The sequence below is a fragment of the Bombus pascuorum genome, chromosome 1 (genome assembly GCF_905332965.1).
Source record: "Bombus pascuorum chromosome 1, iyBomPasc1.1, whole genome shotgun sequence".
Lineage (NCBI taxonomy): Eukaryota > Metazoa > Arthropoda > Insecta > Hymenoptera > Apidae > Bombus > Bombus pascuorum.
In genome coordinates, this window is record NC_083488.1 from 4,591,228 (window position 1) to 4,606,277 (window position 15,050).

At 41.4% G+C, this 15,050-nt stretch overlaps 1 protein-coding gene across 7 annotated transcripts in view; it reads left to right on the top strand.

Moving 5' to 3' along the window:
- LOC132912629 (ankyrin repeat domain-containing protein 50-like) overlaps positions 1–15,050 on the top strand; it is a 216,429-nt gene that overhangs the window by 90,707 nt on the left and 110,672 nt on the right. The window lies entirely within an intron of this gene.

Here is a 15,050-nt window from a genome sequence, read left to right on the forward strand (position 1 = left end):
TTAAATGTCACCCCCATCGGCAGTTCGAGAACTACTTCCCTTTCGAAACGAAGAGAAGGGAAGGCAAGGGAACCACGTTCTGCTGCTTCGGTTTTCTATTCTCTTTGTTGGTTCCTGCAGGTCTATGTTTGCTTTCTTTCCATTCTTTTCCTTTCTTCTTCTCCTTTTTTCTCGTTTTCCTTTTTCTTTTACGGGGGAGCGAGTCTCCGACGCCTCTTTCGCGTAGTCTCTTGGCCTGGTTCGCTTCCAACTTCCCATTGTTGTTCCATGTTAATAGGTTCTTTGGTCTAACACTGGTCTTACCAGGACGAACGATCGGTTTCAAAATTTAATTGAAAGTTGTACGTTCCTTGTTGTTCCTTTCGCTCGTCCAACTTTACGCAAATTCTTCTATCAACAAAAATTGAGAAATCGATTAATCTGATAATATGGGAATTTATATGAGGAACGAAGGTGCAATTTTAAATTAAATTTTGAAACCGTTTGACCGGACTTGGTAAGGTTTCTTCCACTGTTTTTAAAAAAGCATTGTTTTCTCTGTGATTTTTGCAGTTCTTTATGTATCGTCTTTTACTTTCCTTTCCCTCCTCTCCTCCAGTCTTTTCCTTTTTTTTTTTTTTTAGTATGAGGCAGTGAGTTCTGCTTCGAGTTTCCTGTTGCTTTACAGGTTCGCTGGTTTAGTATCCTTTTAGCTTGTTCTTTTTTAATGTTTGTAGCGCGCAGTGATCATTTTTAAAGTACTGTTCTCTCTGTGGTTCTTTCGGTTCTCTATGTTTGGTTTTTTTCCTTTCCGTTTTTCACCCTTTTTTTATGGGGAAGTGAGTTCTGACACCTCTTTGGCGTGGTCCTCTGGTCAGGTTTACTTTGAGGTTTTTGTTGTTTCGTTTTATAGGTTCCTTCGTTTGCTGTTCCCTTTGCTTGCTTTTCTAGTGTTTTCAGCGTGTGATACACATTTGTAAGGGTTGTTCGGTTAAATACGAAACTATGCAAGGGATGAGTTCTTCCTCCTTTTAGTCGATGGTTATGAGATTTGAGCGTTGGTCAATTAAGTTAAGAAAATCCTTTTTCCTCTTTTTATTTGTACCTTTCGATATACTTAACGATTATTCTCGAGAATTGCTTGAGCAAATATGTAATACAGCCGGGGACAGATCCAAAGGAAAGAATGAAAATTTAATCAGCTGCAGCCTGAATCGAACAAATCGGAACGACGAACAAACGTAAGGTGCAAATTACCTACTCCAACTTGCAGCATCGTTCCATCCAAAGATTCCATTTAACTTACTCGTTTCCGATTTGACACTCCCTGAAAACTCTAGTCTTTTCTTTTTTAAAAATTCAAATTCACCTGTATTAAAAAAGAAAAAAGAAAAAATGCGCTTAAGACACAGATCTAAGTAACGTCGTAACTCTTCGAGGTTGTCTCAAGGTACCCATAAACCTCGAGGGTAGCATCGAAGAAAGATGGAAAAGATCGAGACGTCGCCCGTAGAGCAGAGCATTTTCCGACCGAATGGTCTCCACCACGTATCGTCCGATTCATTTCGTGCGCGGCGTGATCGAAGAATTTACGGCGATTCCGATGTCGTAACTCGCTGCCTAGCAGCAGCGCGTGGATGGCGAGCATCGCGTTGAAATTAAAAGCGAACAATTGAGTTACCGAGAGCAACCAGATTCCTCGACGTGCTATTCCAATGCTATTTAACCGCGAATAAAGCGGCACGATTTTAGCTCTCCGTGATACTTGATTTTGCAAGTTTATTTGGATTACTTTCGTGCGTATGAAACGCGCGTCGTTAACGTTGAAAGTTCGAAACCGATACAGACGCGGATATCGTACGTGTTGCAGCTTTTTGCGATTTTGCATTGCGAGATAGGAAGAGAAATTGCGATCGTTGGTACAGCCGCTTTGCTTTGTTTCCTAATTTCCATTTTGTCTATCGATTGCCATATCGTTGTACCGCGTGATATCGTACAATTTAGATTTATCAGGATGATCGTTAAATCACGATCATGATCGTGAAACAAGGTAGATCACGACCTTTCTTTTATCTCGAGCGATTTATCTCGAACGCTTCCATATAGTTGGCGTAAAAATATAAGCGCGTTAATTTACAATTACGCTACGATTTCTTCGTATAGCGGAAATTCTTTCCTCGATATCGAAAACACGAGGTCATTCAATTCTCCTTCCTTTATTTTTTAAAGAGTATTTTAAAGAGTAAAGTAACGATACCGCCACTTGATTTCGAAATCTTCCTTTCAAAATATTCATTCAACGTTCCTTTAAATATTCATTTAATATCGTCGATATAAAATATACAGGTTATGCTATGCGCGCGGGAAGAGGAAACAAAGAACAGGTACGTTTTGCAGCGATCAGAAGCGATCGCGAGAAATCACGAACCCCTGTAAAAGATCGCCGTGATTGGCAACGGACGTGTGATCGATTCGCTCGTGATTCGCGTGTAACGGTTCACGCCATCCCTGCTATCGTTGCATCGATATCGAAAATCGGATTTTTAGCTGTCGTTAACCTTTAACGTATTGTAGGATTTTTGTACTTATCGATAGATCTATTCGCAGTGGATTAAACTGGAAACGATGGCTATTTAACGTGAACTAAATATAGTAACGTGCTATAACTAAGTGATTCTCCAATCTGAGAACAGTCAACGTCTCTTTATCGAGTCTTCACCCGTCAATCATTCACTTACTTTTCTCATACCTTACGCAACAGCGTAACTATCTAATGTACAAAGCTGTTGGAAATATATATAGCGGCACTTGACATCAACTAGCGTTGGACGACGGCAGCGCAGTGGTTAGCGCCTTAGGTTACGAACGTTCGGGAACCAGGTTCAAATCCTGGCGATTGAAATTCGATTTTTCTTTGCACATCTAAATTGGAAGAAAAGCAGCAGTTCCCCAGCAGCGACAGCCAGAACCCTATTTCGGCCACTTCACCAGCAATAGTACTATCATCACAACTAACAACTATCTCAACCTCATATTATATTATAACCTGTTAACCTCAGTGTTATACTAACTCAACCACCCCCATTATCCTAACCGAAATAGGGGGAGATCGATCTATTCGATCGAAGCATTAGACGCGCGTGCAAACCATGTTACGCAGATAAAAGACGTAGAAGGACCGATCAAAGACAATTTAAAGAAAACAGCCAACTTATTGTCCAAATTGTGCCGACCAACCCTCAGCTTTGTATATAGAGAATGCTTTAAAGTTTTTTACATTCTAAATAATTTTCTTAATAAACCATTTTCGTATTACTTTTATAACAATTCAACAGTTTTATTACTTTCTCTGGAATATCTTTTCAAAGACCTACGACGATCCTTCGCAAGTAGTCAAATAATAATAGCGGCTCTGTTAGAAACTTTGCTGTCACCCGAATATGGGTAACGCGATAGTCAACGCGTTAAACATCCCTTTGCCTTTTCTCGTACCCTCACCATGTACGTGTTCCGCAATCGTCCGCCTGGCCCTTTTTCCGCCAAACTATTCGACCGAAGGACCGACGACACATTGACGAGCCGCTCGGTTCATCAAAGTTTCCAGACTCTTTTGGCCTGTCTGCACTTAGATTTTCTCGCAATATTGTTCATGGTTCACCCGATATTTCTTAGGCCATTTGTCCACGATACTACGGTATTCGCTGCGAAATTCGCCAATCGGCGAGACGTTTGTTTTCGCTCTAGTACTATTCGAGAAAAAATCTGAACTTAACTAACTCGTGGCAAAGATCGCCGCGGGAAAGCGGAAAATGAAATTGCATTTTGTACGAAGGAAAGTGCGAAGAAACAGCTGGTAGAATAGGTCTAGCGTTGAATAAACGCGGAAAGAACGGAGAGAAGAGAATATTTGACATGATTCTAAAGCGTGAAATTCAACAAAAGAAAGTCTCGCAGCCACTTTCCATTACTTGGGAACCGCTTTGTTCTTCTATTCCGCGACAGTCGATGGCGGGAGCGTCGCGTAACCTCTTGCTTGGCTAATGAAAGCGACGTTTTCACGAGAAACGTTTGGATTAGCCGGATCTCTCGGACAAAAGCTCGTGACGTTTTAACGCTCTTATCGTTTCTACGTTGCCAGGTGCAAGAAGGCGGCCGTGTAGATTCGCATCTCGAATGCAAAGGCTTGCACCGACCTTTTCCAATTACAACCAACCTCTGACTGTCGCGTCTGATCCAAAAAGATCGACGCGTTTGGAGAAAACGGGATACGTGGAATACGCGTTCAACTTGCGACGTTTCTCTCTCTTTTTTTTTTTTTTTTTTTTTTTGTTGTTATTTCCTGTGTCACGTAAAGTAAAAAAAAGAAAGAAATCGAAGATGAAAATAAGAAAAGAGGGAATTTATTTGCTAACACTTTGATTACGCTAATGACAGTTTAGTTCCGAACTTCAGCCGTGACTTTCCAAGACTCTCGAGATTTCTTTTTTTTATTTTACGTGACATTTGCACCAGGATGTGTCGATTAAACGTTCAGCTAAGAAGCATCGCGACATTTGCTCGCCATCTCGCGCAAAATCTAATACAGTCGACCTACAGAGCGTTTCAGCTGAACCACGTCTCTTACGTATCGGCTTTCTTTGCGATTGCAGGAAAGAGCTTGTCGGGACGAAGTTGAACTACTCGAAGAATGTAACTTTAATCCTAAGAAGAATTGGGAAGAATGGGAAGAATCTTTTCTCAAATTTATTTTTTTAGAAGATTTCAAAGTTTAAGGAATTTTTTTTATGGACTCCTATATTTTTCTATTCATCAATTGACACATTTTTTTTTTCATTCTCGGTACAAAGACATGAAGTATACTGGTGTCTGAAAATGTTCAGTTTGAAGGATATTTCAACATTAATTTTGTAAAACTCGACGTACGAAACACAAGGAAAGATACACGCAAAGTGATATACCTGTGATTATGTTCTCCTTGTTTCGTGCACTGCATTCGATGAGATTAAAATCGAAATATCTTTTAAATTATATATTTTCCGACAAGAGTACCTTAACGCTTTTGCATAGAAAACGAAGAGTCACTTGCACCGATGTAAAAAGGTCTGAGAGTTCCATTTGGAAAAATACCGGTGAACTCGAAATCTTCTTTACAAAAAAGAAAAAGAGAAAGAAGAACCAACTGGAGAAGAGCATTCCTTTTTCTTTTAACTTCATCCCGAGAAGCTTTTTCATACAATCGTAAATAAGGCAGATGTTTCAGGGTGATCTCATCTAACCGAGACATCCTGTATATATCTGGTATTGGCATACCTATACCGATATCCCGAAAACAAATACACAAAGTACGAAATTAGTAACTACGTGTTTCCTCGTATTTCATACATCAGATTTTCCAGACTAAAAGTTAAAACGTCCGCGAACCTAATAGTTTCTCGATGGCAACTAAATTTGATTTAATTTATTCGGTTGACAATTCATTAAGTGGTATTGACAAAATCCGCAATCACTTCGTTAACAAGCCAATAAACGAATCGATCATTTTTTACAGACAATGCCAAGATGAATTAGCATATTTTAAGAATTATACGATTGAATCCATCGTATGGCCTCTGCGCGCCCATCTGTGGAAAATATTTTCTGTACGTGCCTTGCCGCTAATAAAATTAAAGAATGAAACAGTCGTTTCGTTGCAACTGAATTCTAATATTACAACAGCCACGCATACTCTGTGCGTTCGACGAGTATACTCGTCATCGCGTACTTTTTGCCACGCGTTTTCAAAGCCTCCAAAGAGGTCAAAACGGCTAACTGGTTAACTTGGACTGGAAAGTTCTTCCGTACGCGGCGCGTTCTTCGGATTCGACATCGACAGATTGTCGCTTATTCGGGTCGACGCTGCGCTCTCTAGTCGCTTTCGAAACGTTGCAGAAACACGAAAACGTTGCAGCGTCATTTTTCGCGGCGAAATCCGAAACGCGAGAGAAAGTCGTAGAAAATGCGGGAAAATATTTCGGACATTAATTCGTTACGCGTACGTCGTGTATGAACAGAAGACAATTGAGAACGGGGAGACCAGAAAGAGATTCGAACGGAATGCTCTGTTGTAGAAATTCTGTTTCATTTAAAGAAACAGCAGCTCGCGCCGCTCTCGTTGATCGCCAACGGGGCCAGTTTCGACTACTCCAAATTTCGCAAAATACGAACAAACGTCGAACATACTCGAGCAATAAGGCGACGTTTAAAGCTGCTTAATTGCGATCGACGTAAAACGACGAGGAAGAAAAAAAGGAGAAAATGAATGGAAGGTCCGGCGAAAGACGTTCCTGAGGGACGCAGGCAGCGTTCGCAAAGTCCAACCATAAGGAGCATCCTCTTTTATTTAACGAGACGACGTCCTCGAACTCGTATTTCCTTGCGAAATTCCTTTTTCCTCCGCTCCGCCTTTGGTCTGTCGAGCGTGCGCTGTCTCTGCTTAACGCGCGTAGACTGCCACGTTGACGGTCATCGATGACGTTGCTAAATACTTTGAAACGACTGAAATTCTGCAACTTGGATCCAACGTTACGGTACGCTGTATTTCGATCTATCGCAGAGCGAATTACGTACACAGTGGCGGGCGAAACGAATCTCCGGTCGGAATGAATTTCTAACTTTTTATCGGAAAGGCGATATCTACAAGAATTTTAAATAATATCGCGTGTATAACAAGAGAAAATTGTACGGTATACAAACGCAGTTACGTAAAAATCGTAATAGTATTAGTTGAAATTCCGTGAAATAGCGCCTTTGAAATATAACGTGAAAAATGTATCCGGCCGGAAACCTTTGCACGTCAGCTGAATAAAATTCGCGTGGCGATGAACGTGTTAATGCAATTTGCCAGCGACTTTATCTGCTTGGACAGTTGTTCGGCCAGAAGGACGCCGGTTCCCACGAGGGAAAACGTCTCAACGACTGCCCTCACAGGCTATAAATTGACGCTGCTCGAATCAACTTTTGAATTACGCCTCCGGAGAGGGCACAAGAGCGAGAGACAGAGAGAGAGAACTCGTTACGGGGGATGACGAAAATCCTGTTAGTCGCGTTGCAACGCGTAATGAACTTGTCCATGGCGAAAAAGAACGACGTCTGCCGCGTGGACGGAAATCGTTGCCTTTCGTATTCGATTTACGCTCGTGCCGCGTTTCAGGGAAACGGTCTCGTGGCTGGTAATTAAAAATCTCGTGATTCAATGGACGCAGGAACGTCGAGGTCTTCGATCGAGATGACAAATGATCAGGTTAAAAAGCTAATGGAGATGATCAACCGGAGGAGTTAGAGCAATTGAATGGGATTGATAGTTGTATAAATATCTACATTAGGTTGTCGTAAATGGAACGTTGACGTTTGATAGACGTTCGATAGAGTTTGATAGTCGATGCAACAACATGGCCTTTTATGGGATATTAAAAAAGCTATTGGGACAACGAAGACTGATTAGTTTAAAGGACATTTTGGCAGAGAATTTCGTAGAATTCGTCGTACGTAGGACAAAGAAAACACGAATATAAAAGTACAGCGCTACGTCTTTCCTCGTTTCTCGTACGATATTCCACGAAATTGAAATATCTTTTAAACTGACCACTTTTCGACCATGTTATAGCAATATTGTTTTACGAGAAACGACGAGAGGATCTGATGTATGGGTGTTAGAATTTGATCTTAAAGTTAAGATTAATAATCTATGGAAGACACAATATTTATGTTAAAATAATATTCAGTGATGTTTATTAAACATAACTACAGAACCTGATGTATATAAGCGAGTGATATAATTAACAACGGATGGATATTGTTGGTTGTTGGCCAGTTACTTTCAGACTAGACGTAGGTAGTGACCCATGATTCCTTAAATATTTTGAACCCCACTCTCTATACAGTAACGAGTATGACCTGTGTAAGTGTCCTGTTCAAATGCCTGTGTGGGTGTCTGTGTAAGGGTATTGTGCCTATGCGCGAAATATCGTTGTATTCCAACAATGGGGGAAAAAGTTCACGTCGAACTACGTATTCGCGTTCTTTTCCTCTTTCACTTTTCGCCATATTTATCGTTTAGGCGAAAAATGCCCGTCGTGCATTTCAACTGCTGACCAACTTCTCGCGGTTACCGTGTTTGCGCGAAACCGCGAGGAACTCCGTAGAATTACACGAAATTTGTATTACGTGAATTCATCTCGGACGAGTCATCGATGATCGAGACGAGATCGATCATCGATGATTGAACGATTAATCGGCGAGACTGTAATTTCCAATTCCCATGGTGAACCTTCCTCGTGAACAACCTCCTCCGTCGAAACTTGAAACCTCGAAAAATGACAGCCAATGAAAAAAGGACAATCTCGAAAGAAGCACCTGCTGTATCCTCGTGGCATCGATCGATGGAAAAATGAGTCTACGAATGGAGAAAGAGACGACACGGACGATCGGAATCGCGCATCTCACCGGCGAATACATTATCGATACCACAGATATATGGGCCGATTTCGTATCGGCCGTTGCTCCAGCGATCCGATAAGTTTCGCAGTTGAATCTGCGAAGTTAAGCGGATTGGCAGAGCCGGGAAAGGATTGGCCGCCACACGCCCCTAACTTTCGGGCCCGTCGAGCTCAATCTGTAATCCGATATCGATTGAATTCCCCTTCGATTTTTTCCTCTCCCTCTTTCTCCCTCTCTGCTTCCTCTTTTTCCACCCTCTTCTCCCCCAGCCTCTTTCGCGTCGCCTCGATTTTTTCCTATTTTTCTCCTTTTCTTCTTCGTCTCTCTCTCCCTCTTTCTCTCTCTCTCTCTCTCTTTCTGTCCTGTCGTTCTTTTTTTTCTTTCGTTCTCCCTCCTTTTTCCCGCTTTTTTCCGTTTTTTTTTCGCTGGTTCGACAGCGCGGTTGAACGACCCCCAACCGACTGTGTCGCGCGCGGCGTCGAACGTCGAACGCGGAACGAATCTCGTTCCGTTTCGTTGCGACAGCTGTTTCCTTGCCTCTAAATCGAATCGATCCAACCTGGATATATCCGCGTGCGAGGGTGAATTAATTGATACCGGGACAGGAAAGCGTGAATCGACTAAACGGCCACGCCGCTGGGCCGGGGATTTTAGCGACAGAGGCTGTTTAATGCGATTAATAGCAGAGGCGGGCCTTTCGATCGACACCGCAGAACGACGGATTTTTCTCGACGTTTTTGCATAGAATAATACACTTCCGTTAAAATCCCTCGGCATATCTTTTATTTTTATCGCAACTTTGCCACTCGGTGTTCGTTGTAAACATCGACCTTTTCCGCGAGAATAGCGCAACGCTCGCGTTTAGCGAGAAGTTTTAGAACGTTTATTTTATTACGAATATTAAGTTACGCGCGGCTTTTTCAACTTTTTCGATGGCACGACGCGCTCCAACTCACAACTTTCAGCATATTTGTTATTTTCAACGGAGCTGCAGTGTTTGGTATCAGTCGCGATCGTTGTATTGCGCGCGTTATTCCCAACTTTCTCCTTGCCATAATCTACTCTAACTTGTAACAAGTTTTGGCAAATATTTTACACAAATAATAATAATAATAATAATATCCTCAAATATGTACAAAAATATCTGTCTGGATTTAGACCTCGAATAAACCTCAAATAATAAGCAAAGGTATTGAAAGGTTCAGAGCACAACCTAGCAATTAGCCAGAGCTAATGAAATACAATCTAAAAATGCCACTTGTAATATCTTCGGATACTTACGAAGAGACATGTCCGGCTTTCGACCTCGAATAAATCGCAAAAAAATAAGAAAAGATATGGAAACGTGAAGACCACGAGCTTGCAATTAGTCAAAGCGTATGAAACTGTACCCGAAGATGGCACTTAATGGATCCGCAACATCCTTGAACGAATTTTGCAACAAAGTTGATGGGCGGCATAAAATCAGCGTTTAAAAAAATCTACATCTGGTTGCAAAACACGAAGAAAGATCTTCGCTCGCCCCCGTTGAAAATCCGACGCGAATCAGCGCATATTAAATCGACGTCTGTGGCGAACGGTTGTATCGTCGCTTTTTTGAGTTCCAATTAAGCGATTGCGAGTCGGAGAGCGTCGCTGGCGAGCGAGCCGATCGTAAAGAAACGGGAAATATTAATTAAAGACTCGTCAACCTTTTGCTTTCCTTTTGTTTCATAAATTCTCGCAATTTTGCCGCCACCAGGTTTATAAAACGGCTCACCTTGAGACGTTGCGTAATCCTCTGGGCGCATTCTCAACGAGGTAAAGGCGCGTCTCGCTGGACAAACGAATTTATCCAGGCCTCGATTATTATGCAATTCGCTCGGATGCGTTTAAATAATGGCGGTTGTGTACCTTTTAGAAAGCGTCTCCGTGGCCATTTATGCAACGACGAGCAGAGCGTGTCGTCAGCTGCTCGTATTCGTCGGTTTTACGAGCAACGTCGTCCACAGTCGCGTTTTCGCATCTCGTTGAAAGTGAAATCTTAATTCCATCGAGCCGCGCTTTTCTCTGGCAAATAACCAGACTTTCGTTAAAAGGATTCTGTCGTTCCAACGCAGATTTATGTCCGCCAAAACTGCGATTGTTTCTTAATCGTCGAGACTCTCGTATAAGTAAGAAGTTTATTCGATTGATTAATTTAAGCAATTTGTTCTTTTCGCGGTTGTAAGATTAATTTCATGCGATGCTCGTTTATCGAATAAACGAGTATACTACGTATCTGTATCGATTAGTATTGCGTTAAGATAATATTTATCGTTAAGACAAATACTCCGAAGAAGAGATAAATGTTCCAAGGTTGGTTTATTATTAATCACCGAGTAACAATTATCGATAATTATCGACAACAACTGCACGATTCTCCTATAACTTGGTAGACGGACGATTCGCATCAATAACATTGACGGAAGATTAATGTTTCACGCTCGAACCGTGTCTCTGATTGATGACGTTTATCTGTAACGTTTATGGATTCGATGATCCCTTCTTCCTACCTGATAATCGAATTACACGCGTATCGTAACCGATACGACTGCCCTGTCGTTGCTCCGTTTTCATCGGATCTGCACAAAATCTATACTTTCCCTATACGGAGCAAAGTGAATTAGAATGTTTACGATTTTCACGTAATACGTTCCTTTCAAGTTCCTTATGATACTCTCTTAAACTGTACGTTCCAAGAACACGGCATATTCTGAAAATATTTCCAACATCTTGACTAGTAGAATTTATCGATAATCGAACGCTGTTCGACGAATTTTATACAAAATAAATATCTTTAAAATAGATATCGAACGGATATCCTGGCAAACATAGATCGTGTACCTACAACTACGATCGATCGACGAAAATTCATTGATTGTACGTGTAAACTTGTCACTCGATCGAAGAATATTTTTAATTGTTTCAAGTTTCATATTTTACGGATCGTTGCGAGTGAAGCTAAATTCTAGACTTTAAGAAGATTTCAAAAATTAAAAAACGATAGTTGGTGCAAATTCGAAAGCAAACAATGCAAGCCAAAATCCTTAGAACAATAGTAAACGCCCCATGGTACATGATAGAAACGAGGACATACGGAAAGACCTCGGAATACCAACGGTGAAGGAGGAGATTATCAGATTCGCAACAAGATACAGAACAAGAATAGAAAGACACCCGAACCAGCTGGCAGCTGAAACGTGCAACACAACAAATATCGCAAGAAGACTAAAAAGGAAACAACCAATAGACCTCATAAAAGATATAACTTAGAAAAAACAAAGCTGGCACCCCGCTGGGGGTAGCCGCCCACATGCTATATTTATTTTTTTATTTATATTTTTTTCTTCACCAACAAGATATAACACTTTACCAAATGTCCACAAGGACAAATTGTAAAATAACCAAAATAAAATAAAAAAAAAAAAAAAAATTCGAAAGCGGAGGACTAAGAAAATGAAATAAATCAAATAATAATACAGGGTGCGCCGTTAGAATTCGGACAGAATTCAATTTGTAGTTCCCACCATATTAGAATTCAGATGTTTGTGCTGATTGACTCTGAAGTTAGTTAAATATGTCAATAAGTCTTCTATAACCTCAAAATGACAGAACTCGTTAAGCAAAACCCGGAATACGATAGAAGAGCGGCGATTATAGAAAGTCTTCGCGCCGGGTGGATGCCAAAGTGAATCGGAGGAACGACCGTTGGCTGGCCCACAATCTCGAAGATGTTCCTGTTGTGGGCAAAACCAAATTTCCAGCAAGTGTTCACGTTTTGAGCGTTGTCTCAAGTGAGGGCGACGTCATGCCTCCGCACTTCTTCCAAAAAGGCGAAAGAATCACAAAGGAGGTTTATTTGGAGGTCCTGAAGACAGTAATAAAGCCGTGGATGGAAATTACGGCTTCTGGAAGGCCGTATTTATTTCAACAAGATGGCGCACCTGCTCACACAAGTCATCTTGTTCAAAATTGGCTCTCTGACAATGTGGACATGTTTTGGTCGAAAGATTTCTGGCCTCCTAACAGTCCCGACCTAAACCCATTGGACTATTACGTGTGGGGCGTTATCGAGAGACAAACTAATAAATGCAGGCACCCCAACGTCAACTCCCTACGAGCTGCTATCGAGTCAGAATTCGCGACAATTAAACGCGACCAGTTGAAGTCAGCGTGCTCGCGCTTTAGAGCAAGAATAGAGCAGGTCATAGAGGCAGAGGGTGGTTACATAGAATAAAAGTTCTCAGCAAGGACCCTTTAAATGAGATATAACAACATTTTCATGTGTTTTTGTGTATTGACTTAAATAAACAACTTTCTGCACAAAACTTCTTTTGTCCGGATTCTAACGGCGCACCCTGTATATATTTACGAGTATAGTACGCGAATGATTAATCTTCCTGCGACGTTACTACGTCTTTTTACGTCTGCAACGTACCGCAACGTTTCATGACAACTTTGAAAAACGTATCCGTATCACGAACAGTTCCATCTGCCGACACCATAGCAACATAAATAAGCTGACACGGTTACGAGGTGTTCTTTGTTCCCTTTGCTGAAAGCTTTCCGTCGTCTTCCATACACCTGTCCGTGCAACGCGTCTCGTGAAAGAAGGCGAGAAAGGCAGCTCTCGAAAAATCTGTAATTTCTCGCTCACAAGGGACAGCTGACACTTGAACGAGGAGGAAAAAGGGCCATCGTTCCCGGCCACCGATAACTTTTCCGTGTCAGTTTCGTATTTCCGGTTCGCCACGCAACGAATAACACGCGCGCCACGACTCCTTCTCTGTATATTTCCGGCTTTCCCGGCTCGCACCTTACGTCTGATACGTCTACGATCTACGAAGAAAGGATCGCCACCTTATCGGATTATTATCAGCGGAATTTCGTTTTATTATCTCGTATCGCGTTATTTTTGGGTAGTCGAAAGGTCGTTGATTTACGTCGATGTTCGGAAAATTGAAAGGCGATCGATGATTAGATAATTGTCGATTTTTCTAGCAGTTTTTCAAAGTTTTAACAAACGTTTACCGAGCAGAAGATTTGTGGAAATATTTTATCCAGTTTACCTAAATATTTTCGCAACTTGGCGAAACGTTAAATTCATCGGCTTCTGAGAAGATGTAGTTTTCTCTGTGTTATCCATCGAAGATTCATCGAATCCTTAGTCGGTAACGAGAGATTCGATTAATTTTGTGGCTGGTCTTCCCTGTTGAAATTTTCACGAACGTCTAAAGAGATCGTAAGACGGATATTTAAATACTCCGTGAAATTTCGTTTAACGAATTTCGTCTTCGATGAATTTCTCCTAAATCAAATCGTCCATAATACGTAACAGCTGCAGCAGAAATTTTTCAGTGTAGAGAAGATATTCTTTGACATATTTTAAAATGCGAGATACCCACGTAAGCGAAACCTGCTTTTGAATGAATCGATGAACAAGATGAAAGAACAATTGTCTGTGTGTGTGATCTTTATCAAGTTGCACGATGCAACGAACAAATTTACTCCCCTAAAACTTCGTTTCGTAGATCGTTAAAAATGACCACATTTGCTAAACTTCTCGTCCGAAGTCCCATTTCTAAGATCCGAATGAAGCGATTGAATGGTCGGTGTAGAAGCTTCGATCGATTCAGTTTTCAAGATGATTTTCTTTTCTTCGCGGTCTAATGCGGCATGCGTGGAAAGAAATTTCTCTAGGAAACGAGATCTTCCGCTCGGCCCGGATAAAAACGAGTTCGCGGATCGGTTGGATACAAAAAAAAAAAAAAGAAACGAGGACTCGCATTAGGAAGTCGAACGTGGAGCAACTGTCGAGATCTCTCGGGAACGATGATATTTATTCGAGAGCGTTCGCGGCCTCGAATTTCGCGTTACCCTAGATGGTAATTAACTTAACCTGGAATTCAATTAGGGGCAAAAGGGGAAAAGAGAAAGAAAAACGAGAAAGAGATAAGGAAGAAACGATTCGCGTTTCCGTAGCGGACGATGGAAATGTATCGATCGTAGCGCGATGAAAAGCCCTCGACACAATTTAGTTTTAATAATGGATATCTAAAAATAATAGCCGAACGAGCATCGCGAAGCTTTTATGGAAATGCATCGCAATTTTATTTCGTTATTAGGTTAGCCGTAGATCGGCGCTTCCTAAACTTTCTCCATTCGCGACCGCGTTTCTCGGAAAATTTTAAGCGATCTCAGTTACAAACGTAAAATAAATATACAAATAAAATATCAATCGATAATAAACTAAAGACTTTAACTTTATCGCTTATTATCGCTTATTAGGATAAAACTAAATTTAGTTTTCTTCTTGCTCTTCTTCCGTTACGGTTTTGTCTATATCTAGATATCGCCCCACGTGTCAATCGATCAGATAAGTTTCAGAAGGTTTCCTCAGCTTGCTATTCGAACGGAGTACTTTCTCCATTTGCCCGGGAATTTTAAATCTGTTGCGTGATTCGTCCGACTTTCTGCATTTTATAGTCACGTGATGGTCGCAAGACGTCGCCCACGAAACGGAGCAAGTTTCGTTCGACGCGCTCTTTCGAATAACGTATACTTGAGCTACGAGA